The following is an 18547-nucleotide window of genomic DNA, read 5'->3' as shown; positions in this document are numbered from 1 at the left end:
TACTGAGCCCGCGTGCCACTACTGAAGCCCGCGGCCTAGTGCTTGTGCTCCGCAACAAGAGAAGCCACCGCAATGAGAAGCCCCCGCACCGCAACGAAGAGTAGCCCCTGCTCGCCGCAACTAGAAAGAAAAAAGCGTGTGTGCATCAACAAAGACCCAACGCAGCCAACAATAAATTTTTAAAAATTAAAAAAAAAAAAAAAGAATTTTGAGAGTAGGACTCACGTGAAGGGTTTAGCAAGTACCTGGCATGGAGTAAACCCTCAATAAATGTTAGCTGGCCCTCCCACCCCCGTCATCTCTATATTCCACGGCATCCAAAAGCCTCAAGGAATACTCATTGAATATCCTTTCACTTGATCCAGTATTTTCTAGGACTTTGGCTTAAAAAAAAATCTAAATAGAAAAAGAACTTTATGGTCAAAAATGCTCATCTGTGACAAAATTTCAAAGAGCTAAATATTAGGAAAGTTTATTTCAACAGTAGGGAAGTTGTTGAGCAATTTTATTTATGATTTTATACACCACCTTGTTTCAAAAAAGAATTTAAGATGGCTTACAGAGGCCTAAACCAAAGAACAAGATAAAATACGTTTAAAACAAACAAGAAATATAAGGCAAAGGGATGGAAAACAAAGATAGCAAAGTGGGAGGGTGCCAAGAGTAGGGTTAGCAATACAAAAAATACACGTGCTAAAGTCATATATCCTTGACCGGAAAGATTTGCTTTAAGCTTTCTAGCAGCCAACACCACTCAAATTCAAAACTCGAAGGGTCCATAGGCCAAAAACTAACAAACTGCTCTAAAAAGTTAAACTCCTCTGGAAAGCGAGATCATAAGAAGGTCCTCCTTTGATTAGAGGGGGGCTGTGTAATGAACCAGCACCATCCTCAAGAGCTGTTTGGAGAGAAAACACAAGGACGAGCTTCAGCACTTCCCAGAGGATAGGCAAAGACACAACTTCCATTCTAAGGAAGGCCGGTATTCCCAGGCACAATCCAGGTGATTTGACATCGAACGAGTAAATAAAGGATGATAATCCAGTTAATGGACTATTACAATGCGCACCACAGTACGGGGGTGGGGAGAGGAGTGCTTCCGTGAAAGAATTAAGTGGAAAAACTGGAGATGACAAAAACACAAAAATATCAAACTATGTGTAGAAAATCATCAGAGTAAAATTCACTAAAATGTTAACTCGTTATTTCCGTATATTAGGAGTACCATTGCTTTTTTTTTCCTATTTATTATTAATTTTTAGATGTCCAATAGGAAATACAGTGGGTAAAAGTATCTTGAAAGATGACTCACATAAAATCTGAACAGTGATTAGGCTAAGCCTCGAAGCAGCGTCCCCACGTATCCTAACCCCGGGCCGCAGGTTTCCGGTAAAAGCCCTGACCCGGGGTACCCAGGCTTCCCAGGGAGCCGCCCACAGAGACGCAGGGTCCTCCGCACAGCCTAGAGAGGACCGGAAGTCGGCTGGGGGCGGGGTCTGAGGCTCCGTCAGACTCGAGGTCCGCTGGCTTGTCGTTTTGCCGCTAGAAGGGAATTGGTCGAAATCGCGCTGTGGAGGGCGGACTAGCTGCACTCTATCCACCTGTGCTCCCCTTGACCTCAACTTGCCATGCCTCCAGCGCCCGAGGTGACAGTGGGTGCGGGTCCCAAGCCCCTGGCGGGGGTCGACGCCGGCTGTGCATCGCCCCGTGCTTGGGGTCGTCGGGGCTCTGCCCCCCGACCGCCTTTTCTCTGGCCCGTCCATCCCCCACTTCTCTTGGCGAAGCAGGTGATAGGATGACCCCCGGCCATAGTGGACAAACCTTCAGTTCCAAGAGCCGGTGACCTTGGAGGATGTGGACGTGGGCTTCAGATATGAAGAGTGGAAGCGCCTGGACCCTCCTCGGAAGGCTCTCTACGCGGACGGAATGCTAAAGAATTATGCAATTGCTATCGCCCCGAGTAAGGACTTTCCTGCGACCCAGAGTCGGTCTGACTGGAAGGCTTAACTGCACTTTGTTTCTAACTGGGTCTTCCTCTGCACTCCCCCTCTCGTGTGTTGTGAAACGTTTCAGGGACTGGAGAGCTTCCAGAATTTGTCCAAGTAGACCTGTGAGTTCAAGTTTCTTTTTTTTTTTTTTTTTTTGGCCACGTGTGTATGTAGCTTGCAGGATCTTAGTTTCCCGACCAGGGATCGAACCTGTGCCTAACCTCTGAAAGTGCAGAGTCCTAACCGCAGGATCGCCAGGGAAGTCCCCTGAGCTCAAGTTTCTAATTTTTTTGTTTGTATTTGTTTTTGGTTTTGTTTATGGTTTTTTTAGTATTTGTTTTTTTAGTCAGTATTTATTTTTTCTTTGCATTATTTATTTTTGATGTGGACCATTTTTAACATCTTTATTGAATTTGTTACAATATTGCTTCTTTTTTTATGTTTTGGCTTTCTGGCCACGAGGCATGTGGGATCTTAGCTCCCCAACCAGGGATCGAACCCTCACCCCCTGCATTGGAAGGCGAAGTCTTAACCACTGGACCACCAGGGAAGTCCCTGCATTACTTATTTTTAGGTCAGGCAAAAGGCTTGGAATTTGCCTGTGTCCCTTATTGGTATGGCACTCTTCTGGTGAGAGTGCTGCTGGGTGGAGCCGTGCAGTTCCTGATCCCCACCACCCGCCCCCCCCCCACCACCATGGACAGAGAGAGAGCCCAGAGGTGCTCCTGGGCCCTGAGGAAAGATATTTCTACTCGTAGACTCATGTCGCCCGATTCTTATCTGTTAAAAGTGTGCAGTTTTTCAGCATTCTCAGTTACTGCCTTTCTCATACCTGGAGTTCTCTATAAGCAGGATCCCAGGCCTGGGACCAACTGGTAGGTTTCTAGGGTGGCTGCCCACTGCTATTGTCTTTCATGTCATCCCAGACACACAAAAAAGACGTGCTCACCAGGACCACACTGCTTTCCAGGCCTCAGAATATTCTGACCCCAGAGGCAGCGTATTTCTCTGACTTCCCCAAATATAAGAAATGAGTCCTGGGAATTCCCTGGCGGTCCACTGTTTAGGACTCAGTGCTTCCACTGCAGGAGGCAAGGGATCCCTGGTCCGGGAACTAAGAAGCTAAGATACCTGCATGCCACGTGGTGCAGCCAAAAAAAAAGAAAAAAGAAATGAGTCCTTAGTTCCTTTTGTCACTGTAATCATGTAACAGAATGATTTAATTAGATTAAACTGGGGGGACATTAAGGTGGAGGACTCCTTTGCCAGCCCCTCATACTTTGTAGTTAGAAAAGGAGTCCCCGGGCTTCCCTGGTGGCGCAGTGGTTAAGAATCTGCCTGCCTACACAGGGGACACAGGTTCGAGCCCTGGTCCAGGAAGATCCCACATGCCACAGAGCAACTAAGCCTGTGTGCCACAACTACTGAGCCTGCGCTCTAGAGCCCGTGAGCCACAACTACTGAAGCCCGCGTGCCTAGAGCCCGTGCTCGGCAACAAGAGAAGCCACTGCAATGAGAAGCCTGCGCACCGCAACGAAGAGTAGTCCCCGCTCACCGCAACTAGAGAAAGCCTGCGCACAGCAACAAAGACCCAACACAGCCAATAATTTTAAAAAATGAAAAAAAAAATGAAAAGGGGTCCCCTACCCCAAGTGTTGGAAAAAGTAAAGAATGGATAGAGTTGAACTCTGTCCTTGATATGAAAGTGGGGTGAAAAGAGATTCCCAGGATTAGCATCTAAAAAGGAAAACCGGAAATACAGTGGACCCTTGAACAACATGGGTTTGAACAGGTCCACTTACAAACTGATTCTTTCCCTAAATATGTCCTGCAGTACTACTCTATCCTTAGTTGGTTGAATACACAGATGCGGAACCGTGGGTATGGCAGCCCCACTGTAAAGTTATAGGTGGATTTTTGACAACTCAGAGGATTGGCACCCCTAACCCTGTGTTCAAGGGTCAACCGTATAGACGAGGATTTACCTGCCCATTGTCTTTATTTCCGTAGTGACCAGCAGAAAACCTTTATCTTAGAAGCTTTTTTAGGTGAGAGTGGACTGCAAGAAACCAGAAACCTGAGAAGTCTTCAGCTAGTCCTGGGGAGAAAGGAAAGAAGGAAGGAAATGAGTATCTAGAGCCTGAGGGAAGGAGCCAAGGGGCGGGGACAAAGAGGAGGACAGCTTAACTGGGGCCCCCAGCAGAGTTGTCCTGATACCCTGATTTCTTGAAATGCTGACCCTTTTCCTTGCCCATAAACAGGATTTGCAGTTTATAAACCTGAGGTGCTAAGCCATTTGGAAAAAGGGGAGACCTGTGTATCTGGGCTGGACAAAGAACCAGAGCCAGATGGGTGAGTGCAGGAAAGCCTTGGGACCACCGACCTGCCCTGCCTTCAACTTGTACTGATAATTACTCGTAAGTAATTCCAAAGGCTTGTGAGTTCCATTGTTAAGAATATAGGCTCCTCCTGGTTGATTTTACTATTGCCAGTGATTATCCAGCCTTTTTCTCTCTGGTCTCTCCTGGTTCACAGTTCCTGTGAAGGAAGGCTCAAGATGGTTATCTTTCCACCTTCATCAGGGCCCAATGGACTTAGGATTTCTAAATGAGCAGAGTGTAGCATTTACAGTTTTTATGCGCTCTATTTTTTTTTTTAATAAATTTATTTATTTTTTGGCTGCGTTGGGTCTTCGTTGCTGTGCACGAGCTTTCTCTAGTTGCAACGATTGGGGGCTACTCTTTGTTGTGGTGTGCAGGCTTCTCATTGCGGTGGCTTCTCTTTGTTCCGGAGCACAGGCTCCAGGCGCGTGGGCTGCAGTAGTTGTGGCATGCGGGCTCAGTAGTTGTGGCTCGTGGGCTCTAGAGCGCAGGCTCAGTAGTTGTGGCCCACAGGCTTAGCTGCTCCGCGGCGTATGGGATCTTCCCGGACCAGGGCTTGAACCCGTGTCCCCTGCATTGGCAGGCGGATTCTTAACCACTGCACCACCAGGGAAGTCCCATGTGCTCTACTTAGAATTTGCATCTTCATCTTCCTTTGGAAATGGAAGCAGAGTAGAGAACAGGACTCGGATCTAGAACCCCCAAATTCTCAGAACCTTCGTGTTCAAATAAGCACCACTCTGAATCCAGTGGCCCCTATTCTGACATTGGACTGAGAAAAGGTGTCTGGGTGATGGTGATGGGACCTCCAACCCTCCTCCTCACCTGTGTCCTCTTGGTGAAGCCATAGGGAATTCTCATCCAGGGTAATGGGAAGAGGACTGGAAAGTTCTCTCAACAGGATTGGCTGTTTTGTCCTTTGAAGATGAAGACCTTCCCTGGCTGCTTGGAGGACCAAGAGCCCACACCTGTTCTAGGTCCTCCTGGTTGCTGAGGAATCGGGCCCTGGCCCTAGTGCAGCATTGATGAGCTCCCGACGATCGAGACAGCTTGGTCCTGCCTCTCCACAGGTTTCCTAAAGGCGAAAGGATAACTTCAACCACCAGACATTTAAACAGTTGGAGCTTTATTGCTGATAAGGTTAACCTAAACATTAAACTTAAACTGATTAGACTTCTGTTTAAAAACTAAATCCAGTAAAGTCATTGTTTTTATTCATTTTTGCCTCCATGGTCTTATGAGTAGAAGAGGTTGCTAATATATTTAGATAGTGCTACCAGGACTACAAATTATTAAGTAACCAATCAGAATTAGAGACTTTAAAAGTTAAAGGTCACTTTCCCAAGATGTAGTAACAATCTCTGAAGTCCAGGAGTCTTGAAAGACTCCTTAACGATAGCCTTAGGACTTCCCTGGTGGTGCAGTAGTTAAGAATCCGCCTGCCAATGCAGGGGACGCGGGTTCGAGCCCTGGTTGGGGAAGATCCCACATGCCGTGGAGCAGCTAAGCCGGTGCACCACAACTACTGAAGCCCGTGCGCCTGGAGCCCATGCTCCGCAACAAGAGAAGCCACCGCAATGAGAAGCCCACGCACCACAAGGAAGAGTAGCCTCTGGTCTTCGCTAGAGAAAGCCCGCGTGCAGCAACGAAGACACAACGCAGCCAAAAATAATAAATAAATAAATAAATTTATCCTTTTTTTTAAAAAAGGAAAAGGGCTGAATGAGATAATTATCAAACAGAACATGGGGATGTAATGGAATCCCATTTTCCATCTGTCACATCTGGAGGATTCTTGTTAAGTAGAACACACATCACATTTAAGTCTCAGCTGATCCCAGCCATTCACGTGGTCTTTAGGCCTGTAATCATAACCTCTTCTGTCACTGATGCACCAGTGGCTTTTGAGCCAGTGGCCGACCCGTAACCCCTGGGGTCTAGTGAGGAAAGGGGAGCAGAGGCTGGCTGGTGGGATGGCCCCTGACCCTGCTGAGTCCATGTAGAGCTTCTGCTCAGATCCCCATCGCCTTCCCAGGCTGGTATGGTATCAGGAATCTCAGGAGGGACCAGGGGGCTGAGAGACAGAGATCAGCTCATCTCTGCTGCCTTTTGTTTCGTCCAGGATGTCCAGAGAGGAAGACCCCAAACTCTTGTGTAGTAAGCACTTGAAATAGGTCTTCTGAATTATTTACTTAGGACACAGTCGTTTTGATCTCAGGTGGCCTCAGCCTGCAGCAGCTTGAAGCAGGATTTCAGTTCCCAGCCAGAGACTGAAGTCAGGCCACGGCAGTGAGAGCGCTGAATCCTAGCCACTAGACCAGTGACCAGTGACAAGGCTCTGGCCCTTTGGCTTTGCAGAAATGAATTCCCATGAAGACGGAAAGTAGTGAAACAAGTAAAGTGTTTATTAGGAGGAAAAAGAGTACATGTGGATAGACACACAGGCGGGGTCAGAGAGTCACACCCTCGTAGTAGTTTGAATCACTTATATGGGGCATTTCTTCCGGGTTTCCTTTGGCCATTCATCTTGCTTTGCCTGGTTCTGAATCCGTATTTGATTTATCTAAGGGTCCTCCCATGTGTGCGCACACATCTCTTAGCCAAGGTGGATTCCAGCGAAGAGGCCTATGGGTAGCTTGACATCACCTACTATGGGGTGGCGCCCTCTCCCTTTTTGACCTTCAAGGAGCCTTTCTGTGCATGTGTAGTCAGGAAGGTCTCCTTGACCTTGAGAATGAGAAATATGTGCCCAGCCCTGGGCAGGGCTCAGCCCCTCCTCCTCTTCATCTTGGAGTATCTGTCCATAGGGTCAGACTCCAGCTGTTCAGCCTGGGGCCCATTTACCTCCTGCCTCAGTTTGAAGAGATTTCTTCCTGCCACATAAATAGATAATTTTCAGGTGAAGAGCTGGAATTTACCCTAGACCTTAGGGACAACTTCCATTTTAGTAGGTGGCCGTATGTCCCAATTTGCTTGAGGCAATTCCAGTTAAGACCCAATGGCCTGGTGCGATTATTAATAGCATTCCCTTTCACTGTCTGAAGTAAGAGGTATTCCCATTGCAACAATAAATCATATAGTCCCTGGAATTCTAGGACAGATCACATTTCTCCAGTATCAGTTCCTACTCTAAATTTCCTCCCCAGTCATTCTTTCTGACTGGAACCAGTCAGACTATCTTGCCTCCTGGTCCCCTAAACTGTGCAACCCAGGAATCCTTTTTCCCCACAGGTTGGTCATGCAACTGGTTTCTGTTGTTGCTGTGGCCACTGATGTTATGTGAGGATGAAAAGTGTTCATTTGCTGTCTGCTTTCACAACAGCTCACTCAAAGGCTGAAAAATATTTGAAACCCAGTTGTAAACACCCTGAAGAAACTGGAGCATTGACTGGTGTGTCCTGTGCAAAAACCTGTAAAGTTCAGACCACTTTAAATTGTTCTTTTTTGTGAATAATGCACAAATTAGGGCAGCTCCAGGGTAGGTGTGGGCTGTTAGGCCAGTGCAGGGTTTTAAAATAAGTTGAATTATAACACAATATTGTAAATCAATTATATCTGAATTTAAAAATTAAATAAATAAAATAAGTTGAATTGAAGTACTTCTGGGGAGTCCCCCCTCTCCAGGGAGCCATAGCCCCCCACCCTTCGTCAGATTCCAGCTGCTTCTCTCATGTTTACCTTTCCTACCTGGTGCCAGTTTTGCCAGTTCAAAACTCACAAGACTCGTGAGTTTGTGAACTCAACTCTAAGTTTCCTTTTCTGTCTTTGTTACCTGTTGTTCACGTTGGAACAGGAGGGAAAAGCGTGCTGACCTCTCAGGCTGGCTTGGCAAGTGGGGTCACCACAGGTGAGATAAACCTGGCCCCTTAGGCTCACACTCCCGTGTTTGCAAAACTATGCTATTTTCATTTCCGTGCTAATAGCTGACCTTCACTGAGCAACTCCCACCTGCCTGGGCCTGTTCTGAGGGTTTACCTGTCTTGGTAACCTTAAGGGGGAGGTGCTTTTATCCCTATTTTATAGGTGAAGAAACTGGTACAGAGAGGTTGATTAACTTGCCTAAGGTAATCTGAGTGATAATTTTTTAAAAACTCATTGCTTCTCATTTTCCAATTATAGTAGTAATTATTGTTCATGACAGAAAATGTGGAAAATACAGAAAAATAAAGACATAAATTTACAAAATTACAAAATAACATAAATCATCTCCAATTGCACCCTGAGACATAATCCCATGTTTAGTAAGGTTCTGCCAGGTTTTTTTTTTTCCCCTGAGTATATATATTTTTAAACATAGCTGGAATCATTTAGTACATCTGTTTTATAACCTGATTTTTAAAATGTCCTCAATTGTGAACATTTTCCCATGGCAGTATCTGCTCTTTTACGTCATGTTTTTTAATGCCTGCATCGTCTTCTACATATGTTCTATAATGAATTTTGTTCTTAACTGATTCCCTATTGTTGGACATTTATGTAACTTCCAAGCTGTTATAGTTAACCAGCATGCAGATTTACAACAAGAAATATATCTGGCAAGCCAACAAGACTATTTCTGCAAGTTGGTCACACATCTTTTCCCTCTAAGAAAGTATGTGGAAAATCAAACTATATCACAGAATTCAAAAAAGGGGCTTTGATCTTAATAAGTGGGGTCTGCAAGCTAGGTGGTAGCCTGTTAAAACCTGTTTGGATAAGAATGTCTGCATTGCAGTCTTCCGAGTTACATCAAAGACCATGCATGTCAGGGTCTCCTTATCCACACCTATATTGACCAGTACATGGGTTTTTCTTCCTGCCACATAAGTAGATAGTTTTCAGGTGAAAAGCTGGCATTTACCCAAGGATTCTGCATTTCTAACAAAGTATCACACTTCAAAGACTTTACAGAGCTTTCTGCAAGCTCTGTCCAGTGACTTCTGTTTCCCTTTCATTGGCCAGAACTGTATCCTGGAACCAGCCCTGGTGCAGGAAAGGCTGGGAGACATGGTCTTTTTAGCTGAGCACTTTGTCACCCTGAATACAGTGTGTCTCTGTTAGTAGGAAAGAAGAGAATGGTGTTAGTAGGTGACTCTGATCACACTGGAAACTTTTTAAAAAATCTGTCCCATTAATAGTTACAGTTCATTTTTGGTAGAAGTGTGATTTCCACAGCCTACCCTGTATAGAAATGTTTTCCCAAGGATGTTTTCTGTGAAACCAAAATAACTGTAATATTATGAAGTGATGGACCTTGTCATTCTTCCTGGCTACAAATTCTCTCTCCTATAGTGTCCCATTCTGATTTGTGAAATAAGTGGTTTTTGGGAAGGGCTGAGATGAGCTCAGAGACACCAGCTCTCCTGCATGCCTTTGCTTATAAAGTACTCACCTTTTGCATTCAGCCTGTGTGCTGTTTTAACTCCAAATACAAAGATCTAATATCCTGTAGATCTATCACTATGTCAAAATAAAGAGCTAAAAAATCCCCAAGATCCTGATCCAACTGTATGAAATATTTTTGAGATATTCTGGGTCATCAGATCTAGCAAGTGAAACAAGAATGGCAGAATGTTTATGGCTGCAGTTTACTCTTTCTACTTTCGTGAATCTTAAAAATTTTCCATGCAAAAAGCTTTTTAAGAAAGTTTTTAAAAATTGAAAGATATCCAGAACATATAAAGTACTCCTACAATTCAACAACAGCAAAAAACTCCATTAAAAAATGGGCAAAGGACTTGAATAGACATTTCTCTAAAAGAAGTTACGCAAATAACTAATAAGCACATGAAAAGAAGCTCAACATCACTAATCATTAGGGGAATGCAAATCAAAACCACAATGAGGGGCTTCCCTGGCGGTGCAGTGGTTGAGAGTCTGCCTGCTAATGCAGGGGACACGGGTTCGAGCCCTGGTCTGGGAAGATCCCACATGCCGCGGAGCGACTAGGCCCGTGAGCCACAACTACTGAGGCTGTGCGTCTGGAGCCTGTGCTCCGCAAGAAGAGAGGCCAAAATAGTGAGAGGCCCGCGCACCGCGATGAAGAGTGGCCCCCACTTGCCGCAACTAGAGAAAGCCCTCGCACAGAAATGAAGACCCAACACAGCCAAAAATAAATTAATAAAAATAAATTAAAAGAAAAATCACAGTTCGAGTACTTTAAAAAAAAAAAAAAAACCACAATGAGATACCGCTTAACATCCATTAGGATGCCTAATTATGAAAAAAACAGAAAATAACAAGTGTTGGTGAGGCTATGGAGAAATTGGAACCTTGTGCATTGCTGGTGCAGCTGCTATGGAAAATGTTATGGCAGTTCCTCTAAAAAATTAAAGATAGAACTACCATATGATCCAGCAATTCCACTTCTTGGTATATACCCAAAAGAACTGAAAACTTCAGTAGATATTTACACACCCATATTCATAGCAGCATTATTCACAATGGCCAAAAGGTGGAAGCAACCCAGGTATTCAGTGGATGACTGGATAAACAATGTGGTATATATCGATATATGTATATTGTGATATATATATAGATATATAGATATCACATTGTGTGTGTATACATATACATATATATACTGTACATATATATATATATATATACACACACAATGGAAAGTTACTTGGGCTTAAAATGAAGGAAATTCTGCCACATGCTACAACATGGATGAACTTTGAGGACATTATGCTCATGAAATAAGACAATCACAAAAGGACAAATTCTGCTTGATTCCACTTATATGAGGTACCTAGAGGAATCAAGTTTTTAGAGACAGAAAGTAGAATGGTGGTTGCCAGGGCCTATGAGGAAAGAGGGATGAGGAGTTAAGTTTAATGAGTATGGAGTTTCAGTTTGGGAAGATGAAGCAAGTTCTACAAGAGGTGGATGGTGGTGATGGTTCCCTAGCAGGGTGCATTTACCTAATGCCACTGAACTGTACACTTAAAAATTATTAAAGTGGTATATTTTATGTTACACACATTTTGCCACAACTTTTTTAAAAAGAGTGATTGCTGGTTGGGTTCATCCATGAGAAAGTCTTGTTCGGGATTGTTCTTTTGGCCTGGATGCATTGGAGCAAAGCCATAGCCAATTACAGCCCTCATGTAGCATGAGTGACAAATCAATCTCTGCTATTGTTTAAAAAATGAATACACTTTATGTTTATATTTTACCATAATAAAAATTTTTGAAAGAAAAGAAAACTTTTTTTGATTATGAAAGTAATACAGGTTCTTTATGTTAAAAAAAATGTGGAAAGCGAATACCTCTCTCAATCCTTTCTTTCAAGAGTTTAGAATAAATTTGTCCAGATTTTATGTATGAATATATGTTTTAAAAAGGATCAAGCTGAACCTTGTTCCACTTACAGCAACTTCCTGCATCATGAAGACATCTCCAAGTCTTTCTATATAGATCTACTTTACAGTGCGTGGTATTTCACTATGTACAATAGATATGCCGTATCTTTTTGGCCAATGGATATTTATCATTTATGATACTTTTAATTGTTTACTTGTTTAGCAGCCCAAGTTAAGATGGTTAGGGTGGACTTCCCTGGTGGTCCAGTGGTTAAGACGCCACGCTCCCAATGCAGGGGGTCCAGGTTCAATCCCTGGTCAGGGAACTAGATTCCCACATGCCTCAACTAAAGATCCCGTGTGCCGCAACTAAGACCCGGTGCAGAAAAAAAAAAAAAAAAAAAAAAATGGTTAGGGTACGTATGGGTAGATTTTAAAATTCTTAAAAGTGAAGCCTACCTGGCTTACTCTCCCACTTGAGAGAGGTGGGATGCATTATTACCCTTAGAGTCTGGTTTCTGAAGTGGATTTGGGTGCAGGTTCAGAACTGCAGGGCTGTGCACACTCCTCCCTTTGTAAATATTCCTGCCTTGTGTGTGTGGCCCCTCCCTGGTCATGGGAGTTGGTCAGGGCACAAAGCTGGGGGACTGCCCTCTTTTTTTTTTTGGTCCAAATTCAAACTTTTGCTCTAGCTTCTGCCAGTTGTGACCCCAAAGTATCCACCCTCTGGTCATGGCCACTCCAGCCCTAGCACTTGGGTCTGGTAAGCCTGCTTCCGTTTGCTTCTTTCCCAAGACCTTGCCTTGCCACTCAAACAAGGTTTGCATTCCTTCCTGTGGTATAATAAATATATTTGGTCTTTGTCCCCAGTTCCTGGCACATAGTTCCCAAAACCCCTGGAATTCCCTGAATGATAGCAGTGTCTTTTGTTAGCCGTAAGGAGCCCCTTTTGAGCACACTGGAGTTTATGCTAATGAGGTGACTTAGGGTGGGGCCCTAGATGGCCTCAGGATGGGGCTGGACACCAGAAAGACCAAGTGATTGGAGGACTGGAACTTTCAGTCCCACCTTCCGACCTCTGGGAAGGGGGTGGTGCTGGATTTTAGGCTCTATTAAAAAACTCTTGGACAATGAGATTTGATGAGCTCTTCGGGGCTGGTGAACAGGAATGCACCCAGGGCTTCCCTGGTGGCACAGTGGTTAAGAATCCGCCTGCCAATGCAGGGGACACAGGTTCAAGCCCTGGTCCGGGAAGAACCCACAAGCCGTGGAGCAGCTAAGCCTGTGTGCCACAACTACTGAGCCTTCACTCTAGAGCCCGCGAGCCACAACTACTGAAGCCCATGCACCTAGAGCCCATGCTCTGCAACAAGAGAAGCCACTGCAATGAGAAACCCGTCGAAGAGTAGCCCCCGCTCTTGGGAGCTCGCCGCAACTAGAGAAAGCCCAAGGAACGAAGACCCAAGGCAGCCAAAAAATAAATAAATAAATAAATAAATAAATAAATAAATAAATAAATAAATAAAAAGAATGCGTCCACATGCCAGGAGGGTGGCACAGCCTAGGTCCACACAGGGCAGAAGCGCTCTTCATCTGGCTGTTTACTCGTATCCTTTAATATCCTTTGTCATAAACTGGCCGGAGTGAGTACACTGTTTTCCTGAGTTCTGAGAACCACTCTAGCAAATTAACCCAACCTGAGAGGGGGTCGTGGAAACCTCTGGTTTAAAGCTGGTCAGTCAGACAACCAGATGACAGACAACCTGGACTTGAGATTGTGGGGGCGGTCTTCTGGGACCGAACCCTTGACCTGTGGGGTCCAACACTCCAGGTAGAGAGTGTCTGAAATGAAGTAAATTGTGGGGTGAGAATTGCTTGGTGTAGGAACACCCTACTCCACCCAATCCTCCCCCCACCACGCCCCCTCCCCTAAACGCACTTGGTGACCAGAAGTATTGAGAGTAAAGGAGGAAAGTGGAATTTTCCTCTTGCACTTCCTTTGCTCAGACATTTGCTGACCACACAGACATGACCACGCCCTTCCCTGCTGAAGAGTTTCCCTAGACTTGACCCCCGGCCTCTTGTTGGAGAGCTCTTCTTGCTCATCAGACATAAACACAAGACTCAAAGCCTCCCCCTTACCCTGCTGAATCTGTCTGTGCCCCTCAGGGATTATTCTCCTGATGAGGTAGAAATCACGTGCTTCAGGATCACCTTTGAGGATGAGTGACGCTGTGACCATACCCTTCACCCATGGGGACAGGCGTTGACCCTTCCGAGAGGAATCTCCATTAGGATGTGATGGGGAATTTGGGGAACGTGATCTGACTCAGTTCATTCCTTGCTAACCAAGTCACTGCTGCCACCCATGTGTTAGTGATGTGGTCTGAAGGTTTCCATTTAGTTGGTTTTAGTTTCTGACTCCTTGCAAGCTGTATGGTCCCTTTTGATGAAAAATGGGCTATTTCTGCTTCTCCTTAATAATCAGTTCTGATGTTTTCCTCACTGGAAATGGGCAGCTTTCCTGTGCTCTGAGTCTACCCTCACCTCCCTGGCACCTGGGTCATCTGCCTTTGCATTGAAGGCCCTGCCTGTGGGAGTTTTACTTCTGTCCTGAGATGGTCGTCCTGCCTGTCTGCACTTCCCAGCAAGCTCTCCAGTTGTGTCTCCAGCCATATCTGGTTCCCACTGACAGAAGGGCTAAGGCTGGTTTTGATCTATTATCTCCCCTTTCCTGTTTTCGGTGCTATGAACAGAATTTCACTCTTCCAACCTAATCTGATCATCCTCCTGGAACAAGGGAAGCATCCTGGGTACTACACCTGCAGGCAGATGAGGACAGAAGACTCACTCACAGGTGAGGGGGTGAGTCCGCTAGCCCCCCACTCCCCGCCTTGTTACAGCTCCTTCCCTTGCGCCATTTACAATGTTGAAGAACCCGAGGAGGAGCGCTGACTCAGATGAGTCCTTGTCTTCGCTTGGTCTCTAAGCCACTAGGTGAGAATCTGATGGACACCTCCACATTAACACCTCGCCGTGCATTCCCCTCGTCTGGGTGAGCCGCCTGCACAGAGGGGACAGTGGCCCAACGCCTGGTCAGTCTGCATGTGGTGAAGATGCCAAGGACCTTCGGCCCTCAGCCATTCCCCTTTACCTGCTGCTTTGTTTTCTCACCCCTTTCCGGCTGGGGCCCTACGTCCCTGTTTCTTCCCCAGTGTTTTGTCCTGTCTTTTGTTCCCTCCCTTTTATTCTCCACGTAGCACCAGTACACTCTTTGTCTGCTGGCTCTTGGAGGTTTCTGTTTTGGTCCCCTTCCCAGTCCTTACTGTTCAGGGTTGTGGAGATAAGTGCTGGATGCTGTCATTCTCTCTTTGTTGCACTTGATTATTCTGTTCTTCTCAGGTTAATTTTTGCTCAAGATGCGGATCAAGTCATGTGTTATTTGTCAGATGGTGAGAGCAGAACCAGGAATCAACTCTATAAGGCAGGGCCTTTCTGAGGATATGAAGTATGGAGAGAAGGCATTGTGAGGACTCCCAAAGGCTAGGCTCCAGAGATCTAATTTTGTAGAATCTCGTGGATCCCAAGAAACCACAAAAGATCTTAGAAGAAAGGATCCTGCAAGTATAGTGCGTGCAGTAAGGGATCCACCAGGAAGTCACAACTTGCTGCCTGGCAGAGAATCCTCGCTGGAGAAAGGTTTGCTCTCACCTGTTCCTGCAGCCTGGAGGACTTCCACTGGCAAAGAATCTCGTAGATGTAAGGTGTGTGAGAAAGCGCTGAGAAACAGACACATGTTCTCATACATCAGGGCGCTCACGCCAGAGGGAAACCCCACACTCGCAGCGAGTATGGGGAATTCTTCGAGTCTAGTGCTGTGACCGTCCCCTGCGGAGAGAAGGCCCAAGAGTGTGAGCAATGTGGCAGAATCATAGCCCTAGTCCCCAGCTTACACCACGTGGGGAGAAGTCTGAGTGCCAAGGGTGTGAAGAAAGGATCAGAATCACCACTCAAGCTCATCAGTGCTTCATAATAGAGAAAGCTCCATGGGTGTCACAAGCATGGAAGAACTTTCTGAGATGTGAGGCCCTTTCTTCCCATCGATGAGCATACAGAATGGGAAGGAATACATCTGTAAGGAGTGCAGAGAGGCCTTTTCTCAAGAGGCCACTGTTACTGTCTGTTTGTTTTTTCAAAGATTTTTTTGATGTGGACCATTTTTAAAGTCTTTATCGAATGTGTTACAATATTGCTTCTGTTTTATGTTGTGTTTTTTGGCAGTGAGGCATGTGGAATCTTAGCTCCCCGATCAGGGATCAAACCTGCACCCCCTGCATTGGAAGGCGAAGTCTTAACCACTGGACGGCCAGGGAAGTCCCCAGGAGGCCACTGTTATTGTTGGTCAAACAGTCCACACTGGAGAGAAGCTGTATAGAACGTAAAGAATACAGGAGAGATTTCAGAGACGGGTCACACCTTATTACACACCAGAGTTCACATCCCAAGTAGGCCATGTGCACACGACAAGTGTGGAAGAGCTGTCATGTATATCACACTAACCTCTGTTCACTGCAGAGTTCACACCGGAGAGAAGCCCCATGGGTACAAAAGCTCCCAACACTTGGTTCTTCTGAGTAGGCACTCTGGGGAAAGCCTTGCATGTGTGGCAAGTGCGGAAAAGCCTTCAGGGATCGGCCCCATGTCACTGTCCATCAGCGTATTTATACTGTGAAGAAGGCTTAAGAACTGTGTGGGAAAGCCTTCAGCCAAAAGTGGACTCTCAGGGTCCATCAGGGAGTCCACCCATGGACTTCCCTGGTGGCACAGTGGTTAAGAATCCTCCTGCCAATGCAGGGGACACGGGTTCGATCCCTGGTCCGGGAAGATCCCACATGCCGCAGAGCAACTAAGCCCATGTGCCACAACTATTGAGCCCATGCGCTGCAAATACTGAAGGCCATGCACCCTAGAGCCCATGCTCCGCAACAAGAGAAGCCACCGCAATGAGAAGCCCGCGCACCGCAATGAAGAGTAGCCCCCGCAAGCCGCAACTAGAGAAAGCCCGTGCGCAGCAACGAAGACCCAACGCAGCCAAACTTCTTCAGCCTGGTGGGGGTTTCAGTATCTGTAAGACAGCTCACAGGATATGGCTCAGAATATTATCTGTAGCCCTTAAGAAGGAACTAAAAGTCCTTGACTATGCTTAATGACTAAACTATTATTATTTGGTCTCCTTTGACTGTTTTCCTTTGTTTCTGCATTGTCTCACTTCTCTGATTAAACTTATTCTTTGGCAGAAGTTTTTCCACGAACAAAAGGCAGGCTGAGGACATGGGGGGCATGGACCATAGGGTCCTGTTCCGTTTCAAGAGCGGGACTCGGAATGGGACACTGGGTTTGTCCAAGGGTGGTGTATTAGTCCCCTGGGGCCACCATGACAAATGACAACCAGCTGGTGGCTTAAAACAACAGGAATTTATCCTCACAATTCTGGAGGCCAGATGTCTAAAACCAAGGTACCAGCAGGGCTGGGCTCCTTCCAAGGGCTCTAGGGGATCACCCTTTGCCTCCTCCAGCACCTGGAGGCTCCAGATGTTCCTTGGTTTGTGGCTGTAGCGCTCCATTCTCTGCCTCCTTCGTCACAAGGCCCTCTATTCTGTCTGTATCTCTCCTTATGTGTCTCTCAGGACACTTGCCATTGGATTTAGGGATCGCCCGATAATCCAGGACGATCTCAAGATTCTTAATTACATCTGCAAACACCTTTTTTTCTAAATCAGTTAACGTTCATAGGTTCCTGGGGTTGGGATGTGGACATATCTTTTGTGGGGCACCATTCAACCCACTCACTACAGGTTTAGTCGGTGGAGGGACGGTAAGGAAGCATGTGAGCCGGTTCTGGAGAGAACGGGGGCAGAGGGAGTGCAGACGGCAAGCATGTGTAGAGCTAGAGGGTAAGACTGAGTCACACTTGCCTGATGAAAGCAAGGATCCTGTTATACCCAACTCTCCGTGTCGGATGCTGCGCCCCCACACACACGTTCTCAGGAGGAGGAGATGGAGGAGGCGGGGAAGGAGTTGTATCACAGCATTCCTGTTACACAGCCATGGCCTTTCTGGAATCAGCCACTGCAGTGGGCGTCAGGTCTCTAGATGCCTGGAAGCAACACAAGCTTGACTGGGGGTTGGGGGGACAGCATTGCCAAGGCAGGTGGGCAGGAGCTAGAAGAGAACAAATTTATAATGGCCCGAGTTCCTGTGGGCACCTCTGGAAGCCCTGAAGGCTATGCTGAAGGCTTTCAGAGACAGGGCTACCTTTGGTACTGAGGCAGCCATCCATAAAATAAATTGCATGTCCTCCTGAAGCCATGAGAGACTTGTCCTCACAGACTAAATCCAATCCCCCAGCTTCCAGGAGAAAGAAGCGGTCTTACATGCAGGACACCTACATTACGCTTGGCATTAAGGCCAGTGCCCAGATCTCCAATGAATGGCAAAAGTCCGCCCCAGCTCTTTCCAATAGGATTGCTTAGACAGGGACACAAATAGTGGTGTGCTCTGGGGAATGGTAGGGTGAGGCAATCTCAGTCTTGAACAAAAGAGAAGGGGCCTTGGCCAGAGTAGGCCAGATTTTGATGTGCAGACAAAAGATGGTGATGCCAGGATGAAATGACTCACTGGAAAGGGATAGCACCTGGAGGAAGATGACTTGGGGGGCAGGATGTATTTCAGGTTAGTTGAAACATAACTTTTTCAAAAAGGTTTTCCAAGGCACCCTAAAGAAGTTGGGTGCCCTATTCTTTCAACTCACTCGTTCAGGGTCATCAGCTTACGAAGGTAGCTCCACAATGGCAGGGACTAGCTAGCATCCTGTCTAATGCAGCTGATGAAA

At 46.2% G+C, this 18547-nt stretch overlaps 1 protein-coding gene across 3 annotated transcripts in view; it reads right to left on the bottom strand.

The window, feature by feature from the left end:
• Positions 1-4634: 4634 nt before the first annotated feature.
• Positions 4635-18547, bottom strand: part of ZBTB9 (zinc finger and BTB domain containing 9) — a 46575-nt gene continuing 32662 nt past the window's right edge. Inside the window, exons 3-5 of one of the 3 annotated variants that reach the window (XR_014232371.1) lie at positions 17631-17812; positions 14982-15543; positions 4635-5444 (exon numbers count right to left, since the gene is read on the bottom strand). The gene's annotated coding sequence lies outside the window, so the exon portion shown is untranslated. The remainder of the gene's footprint in view (positions 5445-14981; positions 15544-17630; positions 17813-18547) is intronic. The other 2 variants (XR_014232372.1, XR_014232373.1) reach the window with 2 other exon arrangements.

This window comes from Balaenoptera borealis, assembly GCF_965194805.1.
Source record: "Balaenoptera borealis genome assembly, chromosome: 12".
Taxonomy (NCBI): domain Eukaryota; kingdom Metazoa; phylum Chordata; class Mammalia; order Artiodactyla; family Balaenopteridae; genus Balaenoptera; species Balaenoptera borealis.
Note: the sequence above shows the minus strand (reverse complement) of the source record. Positions and strands in the feature narration are given on the sequence as shown.